Source organism: Giraffa tippelskirchi, chromosome X (assembly GCF_054371585.1).
Source record: "Giraffa tippelskirchi isolate mGirTip1 chromosome X, T2T-mGirTip1v1.2.pri, whole genome shotgun sequence".
NCBI lineage: Eukaryota > Metazoa > Chordata > Mammalia > Artiodactyla > Giraffidae > Giraffa > Giraffa tippelskirchi.
Genome location: NC_137289.1, coordinates 93,918,390 through 93,926,733, shown reverse-complemented (window position 1 = coordinate 93,926,733; position 8,344 = coordinate 93,918,390). Strand labels below are relative to the sequence as shown.

At 44.9% G+C, this 8,344-nt stretch overlaps 1 protein-coding gene across 3 annotated transcripts in view; it reads left to right on the top strand.

Annotated features, from left to right (window-relative positions):
* The first annotated feature begins 5,710 nt into the window (after positions 1 to 5,710).
* ZNF41 (zinc finger protein 41) overlaps positions 5,711 to 8,344 on the top strand; it is a 45,335-nt gene continuing 42,701 nt past the window's right edge. The window contains exon 1 of one of the 3 annotated variants that reach the window (XM_081567183.1): positions 5,711 to 5,778. The gene's annotated coding sequence lies outside the window, so the exon portion shown is untranslated. Of the gene's footprint in view, positions 5,779 to 5,980; positions 6,549 to 8,344 lie in introns of those variants that run through there. The other 2 variants (XM_081567182.1, XM_081567181.1) reach the window with 2 other exon arrangements.

Below are 8,344 nucleotides of genomic sequence, written 5' to 3'. Positions count from 1 at the left end.
GCAAAAGGAATTTAGATCAGCATACTCTATACCCCAGATAATTTTATTTAGGGTGCTACCATTCAGGGGCCTTGTTGATTTGAGGTTTCAGAATGATCTATTTTAGAAGGAAATCAGGAAAGGCCTTTTGCCTAAGTCATAGAAAATAAGAAGAGGTTTATTATAGTAAACATCAGAAAGACAGATATCTTTAAGGTGAGCGCTGAGGCAGCCTTCCGAGAATCCCTGAGGCCTGAGAAGCCGTGTTCAAATCAGTCCTTTTGGGGATCTCGTGAGCTGGCTCCCGGCAGAAAGTGAAACAAGAGAGTGAAAAAGTTGGCTTAAAACTCAACATTCGGAAAACTAAGATCATGGCATCAGGTCCCATCACTTCATGGCAAATACATGGGGAAACAGTGTCAGACTTTATTTTGGGGGGCTCCAAAATCACTGCAGATGGTGACTGCGGCCATGAAATTAAAAGACACTTGCTCCTTGGAAGGAAAGCTATGACCGACCTAGATAGCATATTAAAAAGCAGAGACATTACTTTGTCAAAAAAGGTCCATCTAGTCAAGGCTATGGTTTTTCCAGTGGTCATGTATGGATGTGAGAGTTGGACTATAAAGAAAGCTGAGCACCAAGGAGTTGATGCTTTTGAACTGTGGTGTTGGAGAAGACTCTTGAGAGTGTCTTGGACTGCAAGGAGATCCAACCAGTCCATCCTAAAGGAGATCAGTCCTGGGTGTTCATTGGAAGGTCTGATGTTGAAGCTGAAACTCCAATACTTTGGCCACCTGATGCAAAGAGCTGACTCATTGGAAAAGACCCTGATGCTGGGTAAGATTGAGGGCAGGAGGAGAAGGGGACGACAGAGGATGAGATGGTTGGATGGCATCACTGACTCAATGGACCTGAGTTTGGGTCGGCTCTGGGAGTTGGTGTTGGACAGGGAGACCTGGCGTGCTGCAGTTCATGGGGTCGCAAAGAGTCGGACATGACTGAGCGACTGAATTGAACTGAACTGAATAATGGGGGAGACCCGTGTTTCATCACTGGGTTGGGAAGATCCTCTGGAGAAGGAAATGGCAATCCATTCCAGTACTCTTGCCTGGAAAACCTCATGGACAGAGGAGCCTGGTGAACTACAGTCCATGGGGGTCACACACGACTGAGTGATTTCACTTTCACTTTTTCACTTTCCTTTCAAACTGTGGTGGAGGTAATGAAGATAATGGCGACCTCCTTCAAAAGGTCCCATGCATGTACTGCTACACTCAGTACCCCCAACCCTGCAGCAGGCCACCACAGACCCACACCTCAGCTGGAGACTCCTGGACACTCCTAGGCAAGTCTGGATCAGTCTCTTGTGGGGTCACTGCTCCTTTCTCCTGGATCTTGGTATGAACAAGGTTCTGTTTGTGCCCTCCAAGAGTCTGTTTCCCAGTCCTGTGTAAGTTCTGGCAGCTCTATGGTGGGGTTAATGGCAACCTCCTCCAAGAGGGCATATGTCATACCCAAGTCTGCTGCACCCAGAGCCCCTACCCCTGTGGCAGTCCACTGCTGACCTGTACCTCCACAGGAGATGCTCAAACACAGTGCTGTCTCAGTCTCTGTGGGGTCTCTGGGTCCTGGTGCACACAAGGTTTGTTTGAGCCCTCTGAGCATCTCTGGCAGGAATGGGGTTTGATTCTAAATGCAAATTCGCCCCTCCTTCCCTCTTGCTGGAGCTTCTCCTTTGCCCTTGGATGTGAGGTATTTCCTCAAAGTCGTAATAAAAAGCATTAACTCTTTCTGAAGTATAATATTGATATAATACAATTACAATAGTTTTGTTTTGTGGAGGGTTTTTTTTTTGAGGAAGGGTAGTATTCATTTTTAAACTTTATAAAATTATTTTAAACTTCAAAGTTTCTAGAAAAAGTAAATCTGTGAGAACAACGATCTTTTGAAATCATATAGATTACAGAGACATGATAGAGTTCAGATTAAGCTAAATATATTTGTGACCTTATATGACAGAAATGACATTTAATTCAGGGGCTTTTGGGTAATATGTTCCATAAATGGTGCCAGCTGATAATGTTCAATTTTACCTGAGCCCTGTGATCCTGGTAAATAGTGAAGGTTAAGAAATTCCCTTACTCTTTTGTGTTCTTTTGTGTTACTCTTTGCTTATGGCAAAGTTCCCCCCTTCCCTGTATGACTTTGGAATCACAGACACCACTTGTTTGTTGACAACGTGGCCTGACACAGACCCTCCAAATTCTCATTCTTTTCCCCCGTAAACATTGATTAACCACAACAAAATGCTTATTAGCCAAACTTTAGCCAAGCTTCTCTCTTTTCTACAGGTTCCTGAACTCTGCTTGCCCTCAAGCCTGAGGATGCTCAAAAAAATGTGGAACATGCCCTTTTCTCAGCATCTCCTGAGAATTGGCTGACCACAGTGAACACTCTCCTATCAGATCCCACTGGTCATTTCCCTGATTGTGCAGGTTCTCTTCCATGGAGTCTGCTTATCTTGGCTTGCCTCCTCCTTACCCTATCTATAAAAGAAAAGCCTTTTTCTGTTTGGTTTTGAAATGCTTGCAGATTTCTGAGATGGGGATTCTCTCCCTGTTTGCAATAGCCTTTCTTTCTAGTCTCTCCCTATCCAAGTCTGGATTTGTTTCTATTTGATGCAGCAACAATGAAGCTTGATCTTAATCTCATACCACACATCGGAGTCAATTTCAACTAGATTAAAGGTATAAGTAGGAAATTTTAAAACAAAAATGAAATAAATGTTAAGACTATCTTTTTAGGAGTACTTGGAATGGAGAAGGGGTCCGTGCAAGGCAAGAAACACAGAAGCCAGAAAAGAAAGCTTTTTTAAAAAATATTTAATTTTGGCTGCACTGGGTCTTTGTTGCTGTGCTTTCTATAGTTGTGGTGAGTGGGGGCCACTCTTGTTGCAGTATGTGGGCTTCTCATAGCAGTGGCTTCTCTTCTAGTGAAGCATGGGCTCTAGGTGCACAGGCTCAGTAGTTGTGGTGCATGAGCTTAGTTGCTCCACAGCATGTAGAATCTTCCCGAACCAGCGATCGAACCCATGTCCCCTGCAGGCAGATTCTTAACCACTGGACCACCAGGGAAGTCCAAGAAAGCTTATTTTTGATGAAAGAATACATTTTTCTAATTACAGATAAAAGGACACCTACAAAATGCAAAGGACAAAATGAGTTAGGGGGAAAATATTGCAATGCAACAAATATCTCTAGTTTACAAAGAGCTCTTACAAATTGATAAGAAAAAGACAAATCACTGCAAAGAAAACTTAACAAAGGATGTGAAGATTTGCCAAAGAGAAAATCTAAATGATCAACAAACAGAAAAAGAGCCTCAATTTCACAAGTGGTCAGGGTAGTGCAAGTTAAAGCAATTAAATCACCCCTCAGATTGGCAAAAATTAGAGCATCAACATTCAGTGCTGAAGATTTTCCTTGGTGGACTCATTCTGTGCTGTTGGGAGTAGGAAATGTTCAAATATTTTGGGGAAGTGATTTGGCTGTATCTATTCAACAACACAATACCCTTGCATTTAATAGTAAAATTTCAAAATATAGGAAGCAAAAATTGACTGGTGCAATGAAAATCTGACTTACCACTACAGTGGGAGATCTCTCTCACTAACTTAGAGAGCAAGAAGAATAAAATCATCAGGAAGAACATACACATTTTAAATAGCTCAAGGGCTTCCCTGGTGGTGCTAGTGGTAAAGAATCTGCCTACCAATGCAGGAGACACAGGAGACGCCGGTTCGATCCCTGAATCAAGAAGATCCCCTGGAGAAGGAAATGGCTACCCATTCCAGTATCCTTGCCTGGAGAATTCCATGGACAGAGGAGCCTAGCAGGCCACACAGTCCATGAGGCCATATAGAGTCGGACACAACCGAGCAACTAACACTATGTCGACTGAAAAATATAGTCACAACCCGAAAGTAGAGGGCTATTTTATTTGGTGGGAATGTTTAGGACTCTGAGCCGGGGAGACAGCATCTCCGTAGCTCGAGAAAACTGCTCCAAGGAGGCAGGAAGGGAAGTCAGGCTATATGCAAGTTTGCAACAAAGGGAGCAGGTAGTCTGAACACCAAATATCAGGTATCAAGTTAAGGAATTTAGCCTTCTATGTATGGAAAGATGCAAGCCTCTGGGCTCACTGAATTCATTCCTTTCATATGCACCTCAGGTATTTGGGGCCAATCCTGTTTCCTTGTTCATCTTGCTGCTTATATTCCCCCAGCTCCTCAGCAATCACTATGGGGGGTGGCAACGCCTGCTGGATCGCAGTTTTGGGAGTGGTCATTCACATTTGGAGGCCAGAAATAGCTGATGGCTGTGACATTGTTGTAGCCTCACGTTCCTGGAAACAAACTCACTCAGAAGGACAATGCAGATAGTGGAGTGCAATTTATTACACCAGAGGGCCCAAGGCCGAGTCTCCTCTTAGCCAAGGACCCTGACCAGTTTTTGTGAAAACCTTATATACCCTAAGTGTACGTGTTCAAACCCACCTCCTCAAATTCTCTGAAACTAGTCTGAACAAAGGAAAAAAAAATACAAAGTTAACCTGTGATTCGTATGCCTTAAACCCATGATTCGTATGCCTTAAGCCTAGGTATTTTAGGCAACAGAGAGTCTAGGTAGGAGCCCTCGGGCTCTTCCATGGGGGGGTTGGGGTGGGGGGTCTGGTTTTCCAGTTGATATGTCGTTTCCATAGATACTGGGCATATAGCTCAAAGTCCACAGTCTGGCCCAAGAGGGAGTCCTGCTTTCAAGATGGATCCTGTTCTGTCTCTTTCCTCTTTCAGCATTTCTTGTTTATTAATACAGCAGGAGATATTTTCATTTCACAACTAACACAGACACTAACAAGCTCAAACCAATAAACACATATGCTAAACCCAACAGCTGGAAAATACAGTCTTTTCAATCAAGAAATGAAACGTCGAAAACTGGATTCCATACTTGAGGCTTAAGGCAAGTTTGAGTCTTGGAGTTTTGCAAGTTTGACACTGGACTTCTAAATAATCCTTGGGTCAAAAGGGGGAAACGGTTACAAATTAGCACTTGAAACTGAATACTAATGAAAATTAATAAAATCAAAACTTGGAACTTGGGGCTTCCCTGGTGGTCTAGTGGTTAAGAATCTACCTGCCAATGCAGCGGAAGCCGGCTCCAAGATCTTACATGCTGAGGAGCAACTAAGCCCCTGTGCCACAACTACTGAGCCAAAGCTCCGTGACTACTGAAGCCTGGTGCCTAGAGCCCAGGCTCCCAGGGAAGCCACCGCAATGAGAAGCCCACTCGCCACAACTAGAGAAAACCTGCAGACAGCAAGGAAGAAAACCAGCCCAGTCCAATATTAAATAAATAAATCTTAAAAAACAAACAAACAAACAAAAAACCTTGAAACCTTGGATCTTTAGAAGAGAGCTTTAGCCTTCATGCTTATATAAGGAAACAGGGAAGCCTGCGCACTCGAGTTTTTCTTGTTTTAATGGATGAAATGTCCCATTACTGATGTCACAAACCCCCCCCCGCCATTGCTCCGTGCTTAGATCCTTGGTTTTTGGCGCTCAACCACCTCAGCTCCCCGAGCCCACAGTGGTTAAACTCTTGCTGCGGGCGACTTCCGCTTCCTGGCCTAAATTTGACACGTACTATCCCCCCCCCCCGTGGCAAATACCCAGGGTCAGTGACAGCCGGAGCCGGGCGATGCCCCCAGCCGACAGGTGGACAGAGGCGCCGTCAGGTGGGCACGCAGCGGCGCCCGGGGCTCTGCTGCCGCGAGCCGCCTGCACGGATCAGGGGCCTTTCCGCACCTGGAGAAGTGGAGCGGGGGTGGGGGCTGGGGAGGGGGCGCCAGTGTCTGGCCGGTGGCTTGGAGGTGTCTTTCTAGGTAGGATAGGGGAGGGCTCAGGGGGAGTTACTACGTGTGAAGATGCCTCGGCCCCTTGGGGATATGGCCGGAGGGCGGGGCCCCAGGACGCAGAGAAGGGGCGACACCAGGCCTACGCCTGGGGTAACGGCGGAGGATGCGGCGCAGGAGGGAGGAGTCTGGGAGCCGCAGCCCGACCTGCTGGGCTGGATCGGCTCCCAGGAAACCCCGCCGAGGCAGGTCCGGCGAGGGACCGGTGCTTCCGCAGCCGCAGAGATGCCCACCCTCCCAAGATGGCGACTCCCGGAGAGACACTCCCAAGAGGACAGCCATGTTAGTGGTCTGACAAAGTCACTAAAGAAAATTGGAAAGCCCGCCTCTCCTCTGACACACACAGATGCGCACACGCACTGACACCTCGTGAGTGCACCCGGTGTAATTGGGGTGGACGGCCGCTTCGGCGCCGACACTGAGCATGTGCAGTGTGAAGTCCAGAAACGTCAGCGTCCTGCAGAGGCAGTTTCAACACTTAGGGCTCTGGGACGGAGTTTAATTGAGACGGCGATTTAGCACCACTAAAGCATTGACATAATTATGGGGGTGTTAGGACATGGCTTTCTTGCTCAGTGATGAGACTCTGTGGGGTAAGTAATGGGGCTTCTCTGGAGTCTATGAGGAGGTGCATAGAGGGACACAGGGGTTTGTGGGTGAATGATGGAGGCACTAGGGAAAGTAATAAGCAGTCTGTGTGCTGAATCTTGGGGGATCTGTGGGGTCAGTGGTACAGAGTCTATAAGGTGAGCAGGGGGCATTGATGAGGTGAGCGATGAGGAGTCTGTAGGGTGAGTGATGAGCCTCCTTGGAGGCCACTGATGGGGTAAGTGACTGGGTCTGTAGGATAAGCAGTGGAAGTCTGTGGAGTGAGTGACCAGGGGTAAGTGAAGTAAGGAATGGGGACTGTGGTGTGAGTGATCCGGTGTCAGAGATGTGATTCGAGCTCTGTGGGGTTAGTGCTTGGAGGTCCTGTGCGGCGAATCAGGGCGTTCTGTGAGGCGTCATGGGGATTACTGTGGTATGTGATGGAGCGGTCTGTGAATGATGGTGTTCAGTAATGTGAGTAATGAGGATCTTTTGGAGGGTAATGGGTGGTCTGTAGAGTGCATGGTGGAGAGCCTGTGAGGTGAGGATTGGAGAATGAGTGAGTGAGTGATAGAGAGTTTTTGAGGTGAGTGATGAGGGCCGTGGGATGAGTGTTCCAAGCCCTATAAGGTATATGATTGGGTTTATTGGGTGGATGGTCACGGTTTCTGTGGTGTGAGTGATGGAGCTCTGTGGAATGAATGATACATTTATTTGGGACTGTTGATAGTGATAGAGGGGACTATGGACCCCATGCTGCTTCACGGGATCAGTGATCGGTGGTTTTAGAATTGAGATGTGATTGTTTCAAAAACCTACTTTTGACCTTCTTGGTCCTCCTGTATCTTTGTTTTCTGTCATAGTTTCTGCCCTTGATTTCATTATTTCTTTTCTTTAGGTTTCGTCTTTTATTCCTATTTTTAATTCCTAAATTGAATGCTTATCTCAATTAATATTCCATAATTTTCTTTTATAGTATAGGCATTAAGTTCATGAATTTTTCTCTAAGAACACTTTAGTTTCATGTCACAAGTTTTTGTATGTAACACTTCCACCATAGTTTATTAATAATGTCTTCTAATTTCTGTTGTGATTTTCTCTCTGATCCCTTAGTTATTTAGGTATGAGATTTTTATTTTCCCCAAAGTTGAAATGTTTGTTATTGATTTCTAAATTATAGCCACAGACTGTCATCTGAGTTATCATTAGGTGCAGGAATGGATGTTCCTTAAAGTGGATGGTATGTATTGAAATTTCAGTTAAATTATTTTCCAAAACTTTTTGAAAAACTACATCTCCCACTAGCCAGCATATAAAAAGGCTCACTCCAAAATCATCTCCCACACTGATTGTTGCTGCTTTTTAAATTTCTGCTCTGAGGGCCAGACAAAAGAGTATGTAGCTTACTTTGATGTGCATCTTCCTGACGACGGGTGGCTGAACATCTCATATTTATTGGCCATTGCAATGTATTCAAAAATTTTTTATATCCTTTGCTCTTTTTTTCCTTTATGTAGTTTGTCCTTCTCACTAATATGTGGATATTAACCTTCTGTCATTTATTGTAATTTTTCCCTTGATATCTTGATTTTGGAAACGTGTCTTCATATATAATTAGAAAAATAATCATCTGATTAGATAATGTTTCTTTACAAGTTCTAAATATCGTGTCTTGCCTAGTGAGTTCTCCCTGATTTGGTGCTTAAGTAAACAGATAACTTAAATTTAAAATTTCATTGTTTTAGGGTTAAATTTTAATCCAACTGGAAAATTCTGGTGTGTGGTATGAGATGAGATTAAA